This window comes from Amblyomma americanum, chromosome 10 (assembly GCF_052857255.1).
Source record: "Amblyomma americanum isolate KBUSLIRL-KWMA chromosome 10, ASM5285725v1, whole genome shotgun sequence".
Taxonomy (NCBI): domain Eukaryota; kingdom Metazoa; phylum Arthropoda; class Arachnida; order Ixodida; family Ixodidae; genus Amblyomma; species Amblyomma americanum.
In genome coordinates this window covers 144819543-144839186 of record NC_135506.1, presented here as the reverse complement: position 1 = coordinate 144839186, position 19644 = coordinate 144819543, and the positions used below count along the sequence as shown (strand labels likewise).

Below are 19644 nucleotides of genomic sequence, written 5' to 3'. Positions count from 1 at the left end.
TTGTTTTACGTCATTGAAAATATACCTGCGCTCAAAAGACACCGACTGAAAGATAAAGACACACACACACCGCGCTGGACTTACAACTGAATTTTTTATTCGGGAAACACTGCTCTTTATACACATCAGCAGCTGATAAAAATGGAAGATGGTAACACCCGGATGATAAAAAATCGACAAACTGTCTCGTCACATGTCCAGTCCTACCTTCCCTTTTGCAAGGTACTGGACATGTACCAGGAGTCAGGTACCAGGAGATAGACACTTTGTGCATTGCGTGCGGAGAGGAGGAGGAAACGGCTGAACACTTGATACTTTTCTGTAAAGGGCTTCACCCTACAGTGGAAGGCAGCGGGGCTGACTTACCCAAGGCATTGGGGTTTAGGGATAGTGAAGGGAAAGTGGATTTTAAGAGGTTAGAAGTAACCAAGCGAAGGTTATCTGATTGGTGGCTAAAAGCAAGACAGGAGTAAAATTTCACAAGACATGGCTAGGTGGCTTGAGCCACCGCCCGATGTAAAGGGTTCAGCCGTATCCATCCATCCATCCATCCATCCATCCATCCAAGATGTCGTGTATGAAGCTTTCCGTCACGACTCCCTGACGAGAGCAGACTCAGAAATCATCAACATACCTGAAACATTTAACGACACAAGTCACAGAGCACAGGCGCTGTGCAACTGCCAATACATATCCCTTCTTTCTGGGTGTACACTTCCCCGCCGAACTCGATGAACAGAGAAGACAAGTACTTCGCTATGAGAGCCACAAAATCCAAGGTGCTAACAACGCTTTCATTCATAAATTTCACTTCGCCATATTCAGCCATTGCTTCTTCCAGCACGTCAAGTACATGTTTCTGTGGAACATTGTAGAATAAGTCCTTTACATCTTTCGACAAGCAAGATACCTTTGGCTCCTCTTGCACAAACACGATCACCTCGTCCGAATTCTTGACTAGACAATGGTCTTTTATGGACGATTTGTTCGATTTCTTCTGCAGGAAGCTCGCAAATATTTTTTGCCACGTACCTCTATTTTCCACTATTGTCCTGAGCGGATTGCCCTGCTTATGCGTCTTTACCGTGAAGAAGACATTCAAACACAATGTCTTGCATTCCTTTATGCCATTTGCTAGTTTTTCTAAGCCCATGGACTCACAAAGCTGAAATGCTTCCCTTCGAATGACTTTTCGTCTTCTTTCGTCCAAGTCCTCTTCTTTCTTGAAGTTCTTCAGTATCGCTTCTGTCGCTTTCGCTTTGTACAGTCCTGCATCAATGACAGCAAACCTTCCTGTTTCATCTGACATCAGCAGCTTCAAGTCGTTTTCTCGAAGAAATTTCACAGCTCTTCCCGGGTTCAATCGAGGACACGTAGTAGTGACTTCCCTTTCTATGCACTTTTGCGCCCCCCAATTTGCATGCATCTCTTTCTTACTTGTCGGCTTTGTTGGCTATTGCATGGGACATACCTAAGAGTTGGAGTGACGTTGCGGTAAACTGAACAGCGTACTTCAGTCTCTTGCTCAAAGTCGCCAGAAGTTTTGCTGGTATGCAGCTCTCAGTTAGATTTACCACGTCAGACTCTTCCCTGGAATTTTTTTTCCTCCTCGGTAAATTGCGAAGGGAAGCATTCTATGCTCGCTGGCCTAGCACTTCTGCCAAGTCAAAAAAGTACTTCACCATTTGCTTGCAATTCCTTGAATTCAGCGTTGAAGCGCAGATAACCCTGAGGTAGTCTTGGTAGATACGCACTTGTCTCCAGGTCTCTCCTCGTAAAAGTTTGCAAAGGCGTCTCGACGTTGTCTCTGTTGGTGCCATGAATCCGAACAGGAGCGAAATCACCGGTCCACTCACTCCATTACACAAGACATACGTCAGTGTCCGTGTGCGGCTTCTGGCTTCAGCGATGAGCGAAATGAAAAGAAACAGAAGGGTAGATACTTGGGCTTGTTGGTTCATTTCAAGGGTAGAATTCATAGCGCAAAAAACAGGGACACAGCAAGACGACACCACAGAGCGCTCTGTGGTGTCGTCTTTCTGTGTCCCTGTTTTTTGCGCTATGAATTCTACCCTTGAAATGAAACACTTGTGGGAGGGGGGGGGGGGGGGGGGGTAACGTAGGAACGTTAAGGCACGATGTACTGGAAATTAATCTAAGAAGAGCTTCAAATGGGCCTAGTTGGTATGTAATCTTCGGTATTGTTATTGCGCTACTCAAGGTTTACGCAGACAAGAACGACACATACAGACATGGCGCAGATGCGCATACAGGGCGCATACAGGTAGGGCGCAAATGATTGCATGGATGCGTACTGTCCAGCGTCCATCTTCTTTTTCGTCGACCTCGTAAGACATGGCACATACCCACGCGGGGGGATTGGCCAAAGTGTGGTGGCATAAACAAGGAAATTTCCATAGGAGATAAGGACAAAATTTTAGCGCCAAGCGTGAATTTTGAAAAATGTATCAATGAAAACGATAGAAGAATATTTAAGGTAAAATAACAAACAGGATACTAGTAAAAAAAAAAGAGGTCGAAGAATTTTGAAAGAATTAGCAAATCAACCTACCGGTTGCAATTATGTAATCATAGAGAATCCCACAAATTGAACCCAATGCAAATCCTTTAGCGCTTGCACCGAGCGATAATAACACTGGCAGATATAACGGGAGCACTAACATGGAGAGAGGAATTTCCAGGTGAATCTTCCTCTGAAGTGCCAACTGTGGACAGTAGAGGAGAATATGGTCTACAGTTTCAACTTCCCCGCATGCGTCACATAGGTTTGTCGGTGTCAACCCACACCTGCATAGATACAAATTGAAACTGGGAATCCTGCACCGCAACCGCGTCATTGATACCTCACACAGCCTGATTTTACACGAACGGACGTTCCAGCTATATGCTAAGGGCTGATAATCAGTGGTATTTAGCAAGGAATCACGTAACCTGGCTGATATGTGTTGTAACCGTTGAAACCTGGAAATCGCGAGGAGGCTGAAATTAGGAACAGGGTGTGTCACTGTCCCGTCAAGAGCCTACCTTACTAAGTAATCAGCAACCTCATTTGAATGAATCCCTTCATGACCAGGGACTGAAACAAAACGGAACTCCATCAAAGTGCATGGGACAAAAAATCGCAGGAAACGGCTCAAAAAATCTTTTTGTGGTGTTTCAAGGGAGGCTAAAACTACCAAACAATCAGCGACAATATTAGCGTGAGACAAACGACATAGAATTTTGTGCACGGCCAATCCAGGAGCCAAAAATTATGCAAAGAATATAGGAATGTAACCAGGGATGCGGACAGAATAGCTCCAGGCCGAATCCTGCGAAAAGATACCAACTGCAGGTTCTTGGCAGCTGACGGAGGCATCGGCGGAAAGTACCGTATGGTAGGGGTATTCCTCTATGTGTTCAAATGTTATAGGAGCGATAATCGTTTCTTATTGCTGCTGCCAGACCCTCAGCACTGTCTATGTATTTTTTCTTGTGTACTGCATTCCTTAAGAATTTTGTTGCAATTGTCTGGCGATGTCAAGACTAATCCAGGCCCAAAGTAAGAGGAAATAACAGAACTGTTAGCCGGACAAGCACGAATCAGCGCAGAGCTTACTGCGCTCCACTCTAGAATGGCTTCTTTTGAACAGCGTATTACGCACATAGAGATGTTGGCTTCAACTGCAAACTACGCTCTTCAGCGCGTTCATGATCTTGAGAAAACTGTTGAGAACCTTAGAGATGTCATCACCAAACTTTACCGCAAAAACGATTACCTGGAAAGCCGATCCCGTAGGAACAATTTAATCATCTACGGCTTGAAGGAGCCAAAAACCGAAACTTCTGAGGAACTATTAGCTTCTGTATCGGAGCTCCTGTCTTCCAAACTTGGAATCCAATTTGAAGGTATCGAACGCTGTCACAGGCTTGACACGCAAAGAAATGAGAAGACGAGACCTGTAATTTTTAAACTGCTAGGCTTTAGAACCAAGCTTTCTATCCTTAAAAACGCCAGAAAACTAAGAGCATCTGGTACGTACATTAGTGAAGACTTTTCTGCGCGTGTACGGCAAATTCGAAAGGCTCTATGGGACAATTCGGTTGATATCCGCAAAGAAGTAGATAAGTATAGATTGCAGTACGATTCCCCGATAGTCGACGGTGTTCGTTACACTTGGGATGATGTTTGCAAAAGGCTTGTTAAGGCTCCACGTGCAGCAGTGCCTACGAACACAGAGTGACTCGTCAATGAGCAGAAACTAACTGTTTTGAACATAAATGCTCGAAGCTTGCTCAATAAGGTTGAAGATTTCAATTGGCTTGTAGAGTGCTACAGTCCGTCAATTATTTGCGCAACAGAAACATGGTTGGACAACTCTATATCTGATGTAGAATTTTTGCCGCCTGATTACTCGGTTATCAGAAACGACAGGCAATTCGCTAAAGGAGGGGGTGTAGCTCTGTTCATTAGAAAAGGCACTGAAATTTTTGTATTGCCAGAACTTCCGAATACTGAGTCTTTTTGGTGCCGGATAAACATCTCTGGTTTCGTGACAGTTGTGTGTGCTGTAAACCGACCGCCCGGTTCTGAAAACATTTTCCCGCACATTACAGAGTATATAGCGAAACACAGGCTCCACAAGTATAAAATGATCATTACAGGTTATTTTAATACTCCATGTATCGATTGGAACTCGTTAATTTCAACAGGTCGCGACAAGGTTGTTTGTGAATCCCTAATTAATATGGCTATATCTTTTGATTTAACACAAGTGGCTGAATGTCCAACTCGAGTAAACTCTGTTCTTGACCTTGTTTTTGTTAATGAACAGTTGCTACAGCGCGGTTTTCAGTGTGACGTAGTCGACGGACTGTGAGATCACCAGGGTGTTTTCGTGCAATTTAACGTGGATTGTAAGCCCAATAAGCCGACATTCAATATGGTTACATATTTTACCCGTGCTAACGACCATGCTATTGTTGAACTGCTAGAGTCGTCTTTCGGAGATTTCGTGACTGGCAGTGAAACGTGTAGTGTTGATGCTTTATTAGAGCAGTTTCACAGCTTAGTACACAGCTGAGTGCTTCAGTTCGTCCCCACAAAAATTGTGAAACATAACCCAAAGCATCCATAGTACACAAGAGACATAATTCATCTCATAAGACGCATCAAGCGTATGCGCAAGCGCAGCCGGTCACAAAACGAAAAACCGCGACTCACTACTTCTTTCACTCAAGTATGAGCTAAAAACAAAACTGACAGAAGCGAAACACTTTTACTTCAACAGAACAATGTCAACCTTCATGAAAGAAAACCCATCGAAATTCTGGAAAACAATATTACACCTTTGCCATGACTCTGTATCCTTCATTATCAACCATCAGACTTGCTCTGATCCCGTCACGATTTCTGAAGCCTTTAATAGCTACTTTCACACTATCGTCCATCTTGATGATGGTAACAATCCTCCTTTCACTCATAGCTCGGAACACCAGTTACCCAACCTCGAAGTAAGTTACGCTGGAGTTCACAATCTGTTATTAAAAATTGACACAACTAAAGGTGCGGGACCAGATGCCATACGTAATATGTTCTTGAAGAGATACTCGGAATGGAGTACCCGTTATCTTACAGTCATGTTCAATAAATCACTGGACACATCCTCCGTTCCCCAGGCTTTGAAAATTGCCAATGTGTTCCCGGTGTTTAAATCTGGCGATAAACAACCAATTAGTAATTACCGACCGATCTCTCTAATTTCCACTTGCTGCAAGCTTCTTGAGCACATTATTCACAAGCACATTGTTCAGTTTAACTTGTCATAATCTACAGTCACACAGTAAGCACGGTTTTCGATCTGGTTTTTCCACTGTCACTCAGCTCACTGAATTTGCTCACGACATAGCTTCCGCATTAAATAACCGCGATCAAATCGATGCAATATTTATACAATATTCCAAAGCGTTTGACATGGTCTACCATAAGAAGCTTCTTCGTAAACTATGTACCATATTTAAAGGCAATAAGTTACTCGACTGGATAACCGACTACTTACACTTAAGATCCCAGTTCGTCACGTTCAACCATGCGCAGCCATCGTCAGTCACTGTAACTTCAGATGTACCCCAAGGATCGGAGCTTGGGCCTCTATTATTTACAATTTTTATTAATGATGTCGCAAATGTTACTAATGACAACGCATTGAAGTTACGCCTATATGCCGATAACTGCGTGCTTTATTGTAACGTTGCTAACGCCCATGATCAACAGGAACAAAACAAAGTGTTTTCATTGTTCTGTGAACGAAGTAACGCATGGCAAATGAAAATTAATTTCACTAAAACAGTTGCAATGACCTTCAGTAACAAAAAAATCCGCTGCATTTCTCTTACAGTAATAACGGTAACTACTTGACCTATGTCAGCGAGTTCAGATACTTGGGTCTTACTTTTTCATATAACTTAAAATAGAACGCTCATAATAATAACATTTCTGGAAAGTACTTCGCAAACTTGGCTATCTCAAACGAAACTTTAAAATGCCACAAAGGAATGTAAATTAATAGCTTACCAATCACTAGTTCGACCGATCCTGGAGTACGCATCAACTGTTTGGTCCCCTCATCACGCGCGCAACATTGACCGTTTAGAATCAGTTAAAAAAAAGCAATACGATTCATATTTGGCCGGTACGATCGCAACTTTTCACCTTCTTCACGTATGCACAGTATATCTTTCAAACGTCAGAACATAGGCGCACACGTGAACGCATCATCATGCTGCACAAGATCGTTCACACTTCATCTCGCATTCAGGCACCCTTCTCTTTTGTGCCCTCAAACACACGTGCAACCCGACGGAACCACCCATTAAACATTGTTTCTTTCAAACCACATATAGACTGCTTTAAATTTTCTTTTGTCTCGCTGACTGTTGAAATTTGGAATCGATTGGACGGCTCACATCGCGCATTGCCAATTGAAGAGTTTGTTGTTCAGCTGCCTAACAATTTGACCTGTTGATCTGTTTTTAATACTGCTATGTTATCTATTTCTATGCTACCCATGTTATTTGTATTTACTAATGTATGTGCCCACTCCTGCTATGTCTCCCTTCCGAGACAGCAGTATTTGTAAATAAATAAAATAAAATAATAGAAGGCCGTTTAAAATGTTTGCCGGTATGTTTTTCGCATGAAATGGGCAGATGTGGTCAAAATGAAATTCCACTGCTGCCGGCGTGTCAACAGCCCAGTTCAAAGAACTGAGGTCAATACCAGTCGGTGTCAAAAGGTTCTGCGTTAACAATTTGCGGCATTTGATACCCTGGCCACTGATGAGAAAAGAATAAGGCCGGCTGAAACACAAAAATACGAGTACTGCCATCAGTCACCGGGTCCAATGACCTGAGGAAAGTTCGCACCGTGAGTATTTGAGAACAGGAATTTAAATTAGGGATACGGGATTCCAGATAAAGCAGGGCGTTTGAAACTGATTTTAGGAGACCAAGTTAGAGACGTACAGCGCGCCTTTCCGGTAAGATTTCCCTGGCCGAGGTGAAAAAAGCTATGTCATCTGCATACACAAAAACTAGTCTAACGTTCGACGGAATACCGTCTGGTCCGAATGAATCATTAAAACAAGGTGAAGTTTGGGTCACTGACCAAGTCACAAACAAACGAAACTGACGTTTCGGGTCCCGTAAGGGATCCTTGTTCACAATAAGAGTGTCAAGGAAGAAGGCGGGGTTATATAGTCTTCAGGATTGTTCCTAATCTTTTTGCGTAGTAATGATGAAGCGAGCCTTGATTCCTGTTCAAGGTGTCTTTCGTCGTCTGGATGACTAATGATTCTAGATGCATTCTTTTCAAATTATTTCTTTCTGTGGCTACAATCTCTGCCTCCGCCCAAGGTATCTCGTGGCCAGTGGTATGCACGTGCTCGGCGATAGCGCTCTTTGATGCGCGATGGTTCCTTACGTTGCCTTGATGATCTTTCATTCGTCGCTGGAAGTTCCCGGTTTCGCCGATATAGACGGATGTGCAGTCTTTGCAAGGAACTTTGTAAACCAGACCAGGAAATTTGGCGCGTGGCAGGGGGTCTTTTATGTTCACAAATTCGGCACGTAGTTTGCTTGTTGGCACGTGGGCGTTGCTGAAGCTTGCAGGGTCTGCGCAGACACTTCTTGTACGGTTTAGTAGTGACGAGACAATTGATCGTTTGTGAGCCAAGGGGCGGGACGATTCAAAGTTGAGATATCGTCCGGAGTGCGTCGGCTTTCGGAACACGCTAAAACTTAAGCGGCACGCGTCATGCTTGACGTTGATGTCCAAAAACGGGATGCTGCCATTCATTTCCTCTTCCACGGTAAAATTTATAGATGACTCCGTGGCATTGAGATACTCAAGGAAGCCATGTAGATGATGCTTGTTCAGAATTCAAAAGCAGTCAACCACGTACCTCAGGAACACCTTTGGACGTGGCTAGAATGAGTTCAAGGCTTTGCTTTCAATGGCTTCCATTGTCTTTCCGAAGCTGAGTGTAAGGCCCTCAAGTCACTGCGGAAAAACAAAGACATTGCCATTCTCCCCGCGGACAAAGGAAAGGTAACGGTGGTCCTTGACCACTCCGCCTACCACTCAAAATGACCGAGATGCTCGAGGACAAAAGGACCTACTGTAAGCTGACCAAGGACCCCACTTAAAAAGTGAAGTCAAGTATACAAAAAATCGTCAAGGATTGGGCAAGTTGGTCAGACATGCTTAACGGAATAATGGCGCGGATCAAGTGACAGGACAGCACGAGAGTACAAACACACACGCTTGTGTGTGTTTGTACTCTCCTGCTGTCCTGTCACTCGATCCGCACCATTATTCCGTTAAGCATGTCCAAAAAATCTTTTCGGACATAATCAGTGGTCTCCCCCCTTCTCCAAAGAAGCTTTACTACAGGCTTCTTTGCACAAATGGATCGGCTCCCGCAATATACGGTTTGCCCAAGATCCAGAATATTGGAACTGCGCTCAGACCAATCGTGGATTACACAAGATCCCCGCTTTTCAAATTGTCAGGATAGCTGCACACAGTTTTTGCTCCATTGGTGGGAAAGTCAGCGGCGCACATCAAGAATTCGCAAGATTTCGTTGAGAAGGTCAAGGACGTTACCCTGGATGAAAACGATATACTTGTGTCATTAAATAGTTGCTCATTGTTCAGGAGTGTTCCGGTCGAACTTGCCGTACACGCCTGCAAAGAGGCCCTGAAAAACGATCCATCGTTCCCCGATCGTACGCTGTTGAAAATTAGCGAGATAGCTGAACTCCTTCGCTTCGGTCTGGTTAACACGTGTTTCGTTTACAACGGTACGCTGTACAAGCAGATTTTTGGTACTGCTATTGGAGCGTCAATTTCAGTGACGGCTGCCAACCTTACAATGGAAGCCATTGAATGCAAAGCCCTGAACTCATTCAAGCCACGTCCAAAGGTTTTCCTGGGGTATGTGGATGACTGCTTTTGCATTCTGAACAAGCATCATCTACAAAGCTTTCTTGAGCATCTCAATGCCACGAAGCCATCTACAAGTTTTACCGTGGAAAAGGAAATGAATGGCAGCATCCCGTTTTTGGACATCAACGTCAAGCATGACGCGTGCCGCTTAAGTTTTAGCGTGTTCCGAAAGCCGACGCACTCCGGACGATATCTCAACTTTGAATCGTCCCGCCCCTTGGCTCACAAACGATCAGTTGTCTCGTCACTACTGAACAGTGCAAGAAGTGCCTGCGTAGACCCGGCAAGCTTCAGCAACGAACTTAAGGTGGTAAAAAGGGATGTCGAGCGAAACGGTTACCCCAGGAACCATGTGAACAATGTGCAAAACAACTTGCAACGCGCGAGGAGACAACGAGATAAAACCGCTAAAACCATGAAGCGTGCTGCCGTTCCTTATGTACCTGGAATCAGTGAAACCCTTTCCCGAATCTTCAGGAAGCACAGAGTGCACATCGCCCATGTGCCAGAAAGCAAGCTGCGTGCCGAACTTGTCAACGTAAAGGACCCCCTGCCACGCGCCACGTTTTCTGGTGTGGTTTACAAAGTTCCTTGCAATGACTGCACATTCGTCTATATCGGCGAAACCGGGAACTCCCTGCGACGAATGAAAGATCATCAAGGCGACGTAAGGAACCGTCGCGTATCAAAGAACGCTATCGCCGAGCACGTGCAGACCACTGGACACGAGATAGCCTGGGACGAGGCGGAGATTGTAGCCACAGAATGGAATAATTTGAAAGGACAGCATCTAGAATCATTAGTAATCCAGACGACGAAAGACACCTTGAGCAGGAATCAAGGCTGTCTTCATCATATGTACGCAAAAGGATTAGGAACAATACCGAAGACTATGTAATCCCGCCTTCTTCCTTGACACTGTTATTGTGAACAAGGGCGCCGTACGGGACCCGAAACGTCAGTTTCGTTTGTTTGTGACTTGGACAGTGACCCAAACTTCACCTTGTTAATATACACAAAAACTGTTATATCAGGACGAATGGGAACGCCACTAACTAAAATATCAAAAAGCAGCGGGGATATAGCACCGATCCTTGCGGCACACCTCTTGATTGCTAATATGTATTAGAACATAGGGTTCTCTCTGTGCAGCAAAAGTATCTGTCCTTCAGAAATTCAGGTATCCATGCAAAAATTCAGGTTGGAGGATGTAACCAAGCAAGTCTGTTAAGTAATATATTATGTTCTTCATTGTCATAGGCCTTTGGTACATCAAGAGTCACCAAAGCTGAAACTTCCCTTCTGCGTAGCGAAAGCCAAATTCTCCTCTCTAGATCCACATGCGTGGACCATAGCGAGCAGCTGCGACGAAAGCAAATCTGAGCTAAGCTGAGACCGTTGACGTCATGAACATGTTTTGTGAGGCATCTGTGCACTATTCTTTCTATTCATTTAACTAAATTTGAAGTTAGCGCAATTGGCCGAATATTATATAAGATGTATCCTTTTCCTTCATCACTCGATCATCAATAAAATAATTTTCGCGGTCTTCTAAATGCTTGGAATCCATGCATTTTTCAACGAAGCATTGACGATATCTAAGAGGTCGCTTGTAAAGTCCTGGGCTAAAATTTTAATCGGACCAACAGTGACACCATCTTGTCCACGAGCTGCAAGATGCAACATTGTTAGGACTGAGAGGAGCTCTGATGCATGAACCTCGGTATAATTCGAAGAGGGCGAGATTGTCACAAAGGGACGTGTCTCTGCGTCCGGAAACGTAACGCCAAGCCCTGAGCAATACGCTCCAGGGTTTGCTGAGCCTTTTGTGTTGACAACACTGTTGAACTAGTGCGAAGAGGGACCACAGAACGCTTGTTACGTTCCATGAATCTATACAGGGCTTTCCGATTACGAGTATTTGAAAGATATGTGTTTAACATTTCGTCATACTCTTCCTGGGTTTTTGCAATTGTTCTTTTGAAAGATGCAGAGAAGAATTTGTAATTTAACCAATTAGCTGGACTCCGGTTGCAGGATAGCCTCTTCCAGGCCGCTTTTCTGCGTCGATAGGCCTTTTCACATTCTTCGTCCACTGAGAAGACGGCTTTCTATTTGAGGCTGCAGCGGGCACAGTGAATATTGAGTGAGCTACTGCATTTTGCAAAAATTAAACCGTCTGCTGCGCTCTGTCTTCGCGGCTTGTACTAACTAGAGAGGAAATTGAGGCGTAAATCAGATTCTTATAAATATTGTGGTTGACAAACTAATGGGTTCAAGACTAGTTTTGAGCGGAGATAGCCGGATAGTAAAAGTTATTAGGAAGTTGTCAATAGATGTACCCGAATCCTGTGTCGAAAAAGCAGTCACCTCTAGCCTACCTGCTGATAAAGTTAAGTGAATGGCTGAGCGAGCAACTCCTCGCATAAATGTTGTTTCTCTGGAATTGCAGCAGCGTGCAGCATTTGCAGACTGCCGCGACCAAAGAAGCTGGCCGCAAGAATCACTACGACTTCCCCAGTAACTACGGTGAGAGTTAAAATCTCCTGCGATGACTGCACTGCTTGTGCCAGTCACCAAGCTGTCTAAACAGTCTGTTCTGCGTACGCGTAAAAAAATGGACATTAGCAATATTAATATGGGCACAATGCGGAAATTAAATTTTTATCGCTAAAAGCTCAAAGTCAGGCCGTAGAATTTTCTTAGACTTAGATGCCTGATGACATAAATGTTTAGAAAGTATGGTTACCAATCCACCTCCCCTACCAACATAGCGATCTGACCTGAAAACTCGAAAGTTTATCATTGAAAATGATTTATAAGGTATTTATATGGCAGCGGCGGCAGCATCTGGAAGCACGCCTAACATTTGTACTCTGCTGTTGCAGTTGCCGTATTCAAGCCGTGCTGCATTCGACCCTACTGGGGCATCGTCAGAAGCACAATTTTCCGGCGGCCATCCTTATCGTCAGTGTTCCTGCGACGAAATCTGGGCGATAGGCTGCACTCTGCTTCTGGATTCACGACTGCGAGGATACCGTCTGCGCAAGCGCCGTTCAGCGCATCGCAGCCTGTAAATTGTGTGGCGTTTCCCGGTCGGCGGTCATTTGGCAGCGGCGGCAGCATCTGGAAGCACGCCTAACATTTGTACTCTGCTGTTGCAGGTTAGTAATCCCGAGCTTTCTTTTGCATTTCAATGCTTCTTTTACGCTGTCGCTGCTGCCACTACTGCCAATGCCATAAAATTATGCAATAGGATTGCATAACAGTTGCATAACAGTTGCCTTGCGGAACTTTCTCGCTTTTGGTTTTCATTTTCGTTCGTTTCTTCTTGATTCTACCGTGCTATGTCTGACATTTGTTTATCATGTCAGCTGCCTGTGCAGGACGAAGGGGCTGTGAAATGTAGTGAGTGTTCATATATGTACCACTTCGGGAAATGTGCTGGTTTGCAAGAAAAAAACCTACAAATCTAAGGTAGCTACGAAGGCCTGGAAATGCGTGACAGGTAAGAGCGCAGGCTCGCGGTCTAGCCGCAGTGAGCATGACACTGACGTAAGTTTAGTTCTTGCGTCAATCAACGAAAAACTTGAGCGCCTGCCAGCTCTAGTTGAAAAAGTAAACAGCATGGAAGAGGCAGTTCAGTTTCTGTCGCAGAAATTCGATGAATTTCAAGAAAAGATTTCTAATCAAGATACTGCAATCAAGAGGTTACGAAAAAGAGTGGCAGAACTGGAGGAAAGAGAGACAGTGCATGTAGCCGTTGAATCTGAACTTCAACGTCAGGTGAATGACCTTGAGTTCCGAAGTAGGCGACTGAACCTTGAGGTCCATGGAATCCCTGTTGTGGAGGGTGAAAAACTCATATGCTGTCTAAATGAGGTAGCTGATAAGCACCAGATACCTCAGCTTGAAGAGGCTGACGTTGCAGCCGTGCATCGGCTGCCCGCTAGGCAAGACAACGTGCCGGGAATTCTTGTCCGTTTCACTAAGCAGGGAACCAGGGACACATGGCTTAAGAACAAAAACGCCCTGAGGAATGAAACCCCTGCAATTTTCTATCAAGAAAACTTGACTCGGCATAACAGGGACCTTCTACGGTCGGTAAAGGAAGCAGCAAAAGAAAAAGGCTATAAGTTTGTTTGGTACGTGAACGGTAAGGTCATTGTTCGAAAGACCGACGGATCTAGTGCAATTCACGTCAGGGATAAGGGAGAGCTGGACGATCTTTAAAGGGTGCGTTTTTTTTTTGCAACAAAAGAAGGTGGCATAACGAAGTGGATTTTTACTTGCCTGATGATGTGGATGAAATTGTCGCAACATTTCCCGCATCTCCCTTAAAATGTACCCACATGAACACGCGTTCTGTCAGAAATAAGGTGTCATCCCTGCAGGAGTTTACTGGTTTCTCTTTTCAATTTTCGGTTATTATGTTAACAGAGACATGGAGCACTAATTAATGTGATATTTTTAGGTTGCCTGATTATAATACCCACTATCTAAACCGGTTGGACTCTCTAGGGGGCGGAGTGCCATTGCTGATCACAAATGATGTAGAATGTCAGATCATTGATTCTTACACAGTGCTTTCAGCAGGCTATGAAATGCTGACCCTGTGCACTGCTAGACATGTATTTTCTGTGTGCCATCGACCCCCGAATGGTGATTTGCCTGCGTTTCTGCAGTTCTATGATCAGTTCCTGGCTTATGTGGTTCAAAATCATAACTCTAAACCTCTAATAGCTAGTGGAGATTTTAACGTCGACATGAGTGTGAACAGTCCATCATCAAATGCTTTCAATATGATCACATTATCGAATGGTTTTGCTAACTTAATTGACACACCAACCAGGATTACACCTGAAGGCCAGTCCACTCTGGATTTATTCATTACCAATTCCTTGGGGCCGAATGTTAAATCTGGAGTTTTGTCATGTTCTATCAGCGATCATTTGCCAGTATTCTTGTGTGTAGAATCAAGCAGGTCAATAAGAAAAAAATTCCCACCAATAATGTACCAACTAATAACAGATACAACACTGAATTCTTTTCGTGACGCCCTGTTGTCAGTGGAATGGGACACGATCGGTAATCTCACAAATGCCAGTGAAGCGTACGATAAGTTTATGGATATACTGACCCAACTATACCACAAGAGTTTCCCGTCAAGAACACGCAAAAAAAGTAAAAGAACATGCAAACCATGGCTTACACCTGAATTACGGAGTGAAATGAAAACGAGGGACAAGCTATATCAACATTTCCTTCATACGCGATCAGCTGATGATCTTGTCCAATTTAAAAAGCATCGTAATAAGCTAACAAAGAAGTTTCGAAATGCACGATCAGCATATTATTCATCTTTGTTGGATATTGAGTGCCGTCAAAACAGTCTGTTATGGTCGAGGTTGAACACCATCCTTAATCGTGGTCACTCGCATAAGCCTTCATTGAAATTACAAGTTGACGGAAAAGAATTATCCGGTGCAGAACTAGCTGATGCTTTTAACAATTTTTTCACTAGTATCGCTTCTGCTCCGTCTATATCCTCTCATGCTAGCAAATACGCTCCCACTTATATTAACAACACAGTGTACCTTCAACCCGTAACAGTGGATGAAATCATGTCCGTTATACAAGCCTTAAAGAACTCTAGCAGTTTTGACATCGATGGTCTTCAAGTACGCCCAATCAAACATGTAATTGATATTATTGCTCTCATCCTCACCCACATTTTTAATGTGTTTAGAATCAGCAACTTTCCAGCGAGAATGCAGTGCGCAAAAGTTACTGTTCTGTACAAAAAAGGAGATTGTAATGAGCTGGGAATTTACAGGCCGGTATATATTTTACCGATCTTTTCAAAGCTGTTTGAAAAAGTTTTGTATTCGAGGATGGCAAATTTCATTGAAAAACATAATCCGTTAACACCACACCAATTCGGTTTCCGTAAAAACAAATCAGTTGAATTAGCGTTGCTAGAGCAGAAAGAATATATATTAACGGCGTTTGAAAACAAAGCAATAGTTGTTGGCATTTTTGTGGACTTTTCTAAAGCCTTCGGTTTAGTTAACCATAACATTTTGCTGGAAAAATTAAGTATGGAATACGAGAACAGGCACTAGCTCTTATGAAATCCTACCTATCCAATAGAACTCAAGTTGTGAAAATAGGTGCCTTTACATCAAAAGCTAAAGCTGTTAGTTGTGGAGTGCCGCAGGGATGTATTTTAGGACCTTTACTTTTTAATCTCTATCTGAATGATATCGTCACTATTAACCCTAAAGCAAAATTTATTATTTATGCAGATGACACTAGTATTTTTTTTTTTGCTGGGAATGATATTAATCTTCTTGTTGAACAATGTAACAGTGCAATGAAATCCTTAGAGGAATGGTCGAGAGTAAATGCAATGAAGGTAAATGAAAGCAAAACAAAAGCGATTATATTCAGGCCGAAAAACAAGCACATACCTCAGCATCAAGATATAATAATAAACTCACGATACGATGCATCGCTTTAGTCGAGAATTTCAAATGTCTGGGTGTCACCTTTTCCGCAAATATGTCCTGGGATAATCACGTCAAGCATGTTCTAAGCAAAATAAGTCAAATAACTGGTGTAATAGGTCGTTTAAGGTATATCCTTCCCACACGCATCAAACGTTTGCTTTATCATTCACTCTTTCAGTCACACTTGAACTATTGTCAATTAGTATGGGGAAACACAACATCCACTAATATAGAACACATCCACCTGTTACAGAAAAAGTATCTTCGACACACATATAATGCTTCTTATACTGCTTCCACGTCAACTTTTTTTAGCAACTCTGGCGTAATTCCAGCTCACAATCTCTATAGATATCGCTTAAGCCATGTATATAAACAAGAAATCCATAGGAATATCAACAATATACGTAACCTATCCCAACTACAAGACAGAACTCCAAGTTACCTTACAAGACACTTCGAGGATTGGTCAGTACCAATGTCACGTTCAAGTTACGGGAAACAGTGCCTTAGGTACACAATACCAACGCTTTTGAATTATTATATTTCTGTCCGTTTTGACCTCTTCACGGCAACCTACAAGGACCTCCGGCAGATGTATTTGGTTTCTATGTAATGTTATCTAGCTTTGCTGTTGCTTTCGTTTGGATTTGTAGAAGTGAGTTCCGCTGTTGTTTTCTGTTGTTTTCGTTTACGAGTACTAAGTCTGTATCATATTAAATATGTATGTATATGTTTGCATATCAAGAATATGTTACGTGTTGCCGCCACTCTGCCAAAATAAGGGATTGTGGACCCGTCAAGCTGTCCAAGGACAGCTTTTTTTCTACAATCCCCCCATCTGTATTTGTTGGCAAATAAAGATTTCATTCATTCATTCATAACCACGTTTCTTCTAAAAGCAAAATATAAGTTCACGTTTGTGAATAAGTATTTTTGGATCTGGAAGAGAAGACATTACGGAGCGGCAATTCCATTGCAACACTTTGATACCTCCCATGATTACGGACTAATTGAAGAGGCAAAAACCGCCTCTTTAAAAATATTGTTGCGTGAAATTATATATTTACAGCTATGTACACCAGCGAAGGAACCGCTACGAGCGGCACTCAGAACGCAGTCAGAACTTCGTTGTCGTCTTCGTCTTCGTCCACCCGTTCACTCGCTCAGTCTCGTCGTCTTCCCGCTTCAGGACCCCCGGCTGATGAGACGCCGTCTCGGCGTTAGAGTGGCGACTTATGAACGTTGTGATAAGGTTTTAGGCGGCCGACATGGACGACGTCGGTGAAGGGGCCGGAGGACGATGGCGAGCACGCAAGGGGTGCAATTTCATAGTACACGTCGGTGACACGGCGCACCACAGGGTAAGGGCCCCGGTAGTGAGAAAGGAGCGTCTCGGAGAGACCGACACTGCGTGACGGCGTCCAGAGAAGGACGAGTGATCCGGGTTCATATTTGACCGCCCGGTGATGGCGGTCGTAGGCGGACTTCTGGGAAGCTTGTGAGGCACGGAGCCGACTACGGGCTATTTGGCGCTCCAGCGAGGCCTGGGCGATGGCGTCCTGAGCGTAAGCAGTGGTGGCGACTGAAGAAGACGGCATGAGTGTGTCGAAAGGCAAGATGGGGTGCCGACCAAACAAAAGGTAGAAAGGAGAATAGCCGGTTGTGTCATGCCGTGAAGAGTTATACACAAAAGTCACATAAGGCAAGGCAGCGTCCCAATCTCGGTGGTCTGGCGAGGCGTACATTGCTAACATGCCGGTGAGCGTGCGGTTGAACCGTTCCGTAAGCCCGCTGGTTTGTGGATGGTAAGCTGTCGCGAGCTGGTGCTGCGTGGCACACAAACGAAGAATGTCATTAATCACTCGGGACAGAAAATAACCACCACGGTCGGTGAGCAGTTGACGAGGGGCGCCATGGTGAAGAGTGACGTTTTGGAGAAGAAAATCGGCGACATCAGTAGCGCAGCTGGTGGGCAAAGCACGCGTGATGGCGTACCGAGTCGTATAATCAGTTGCGACAGCGATCCACTTGTTGCCGGAGAGGGACGTGGGAAAAGGGCCAAAAAGGTCGAGACCAACACGGTGAAAAGGTTCCGGAGGTACGTCGATGTGTTGTAGGAGACCGGCAGGCAAAGTGGAGGGGCTTTCCCGGTGTTGACACAGGTCGCAAGCGGCAACGTAATGCTTGACGGAACAATACAGGCCAGGCCAAAAGAAGCGGTGCCGCACTCGAGCGCACGTACGGGACACGCCAAGGGGGCCGGCTGTCGGCAGATCGTGCAATTATTCAAGGACAGAAGAGCGTAGATGTTGGGGTATGACGAGCAGCAATGGAGGACAATCGGAGCGTAGATTGCGGCGATATAAATCCCATTCTGGAGCACATAAAGTTGCAGAGACGAAGATCGGTTTGCAGAGCGGAGGCCATCAAAGATAGGGCGTAAAGATGAGTCGTGGCGCTGTTCGTTGGCAATATCGGTTAGTGCAGTGATAGCTAAGAGGCAGGGCAGAGTCTCAGCGTCTTCTAGGTCAGGTGGCTCCACAGAGTACCGGGATAAACAGTAAGCGTCCTGGTGGCGACGACCGGACTTGTGCACTACAGAGTATGAATATTCTTGGAGGCGCAAAGCCCAGCGACCAAGGCGACCGGTGAGATCTTTTAGTGAGGACAGCCAACAGCGAGCGTGGTGATCAGTGACAACAGCGAATGAGCGGCCGAACAGGTACGGGTGGAATTTAGCTACAGCCCAGACAAGGGCGAGACACTCGCGCTCAGTAATGGAGTAATTTTGCTCTGCGGCGGAAAGTAGGCGGCTGGCATAAGCGATGACTCGATCTTGTCCCTGTTGACGTTGGGCTAGCACAGCACCGATCCCATATCCGGAGGCGTCGGTGCGAACCTCTGTTGGAGACGACGGGTCAAAATGGGCTAAGATGGGCGGTGAGGTTAGCAATTGAAAGGGGGAGGAAAATGAGTGCTCTTGAGCAGGGCCCCAGTAAAAGGCGGTGTCGTTCTTAAGAAGGTCGGTGAAAGGGCGAGCGATGCCGGCGATATCTTTGATAAAATGGCGAGAATACGAGCACAAGCCGACAAAGCTGCCCCCATCTTTCGACGAACTAGGAAGAGGGAAGTCCTTGACGGCTTGAATTTTGACTGGATCTGGGCGGACACCAGAAGCATCAACCAGATGTCCGAGAATAGTGAGTTGGCGGCGACCGAATTTGCATTTCGGTGAGTTCAGCTGGAGTCCGGCGTTACGGAACACTGTCAGAATACTGGAGAGGCGTTCGAGGTGCGTGCAAAAGTAGGCTAGAAAACCACAGCATCCTCAAGGTAGCAGAGGCAGGTCGTCCACTTAAAACCGCGAAGAAGAGAGTCCATCATTCGTTCAAAGGTAGCCGGCGCGTTGCAGAGTCCGAATGGCATGACTTTAAATTGCTATAAGCCATCAGGCGTCACGAAGGCGGTCTTTTCGCGGTACTTTTCATCAACGGCAATTTGCCAGTACCCCGATCGAAGGTCAATTGAAGATAAATATTTGGCGCCGTGGAGGCAATCTAATGCATCATGGGTCCTCGCGAGAGGATATACGTCCTTTTTTGTGATGCGGTTTAGGTGCCG

General features: G+C 44.8%; 1 protein-coding gene across 7 annotated transcripts in view; it reads right to left on the bottom strand.

Moving 5' to 3' along the window:
• LOC144106417 (N-acetyltaurine hydrolase) overlaps nucleotides 1-19644 on the bottom strand; it is an 891210-nt gene that overhangs the window by 402224 nt on the left and 469342 nt on the right. The gene's annotated exons all lie outside the window — the stretch shown is intronic.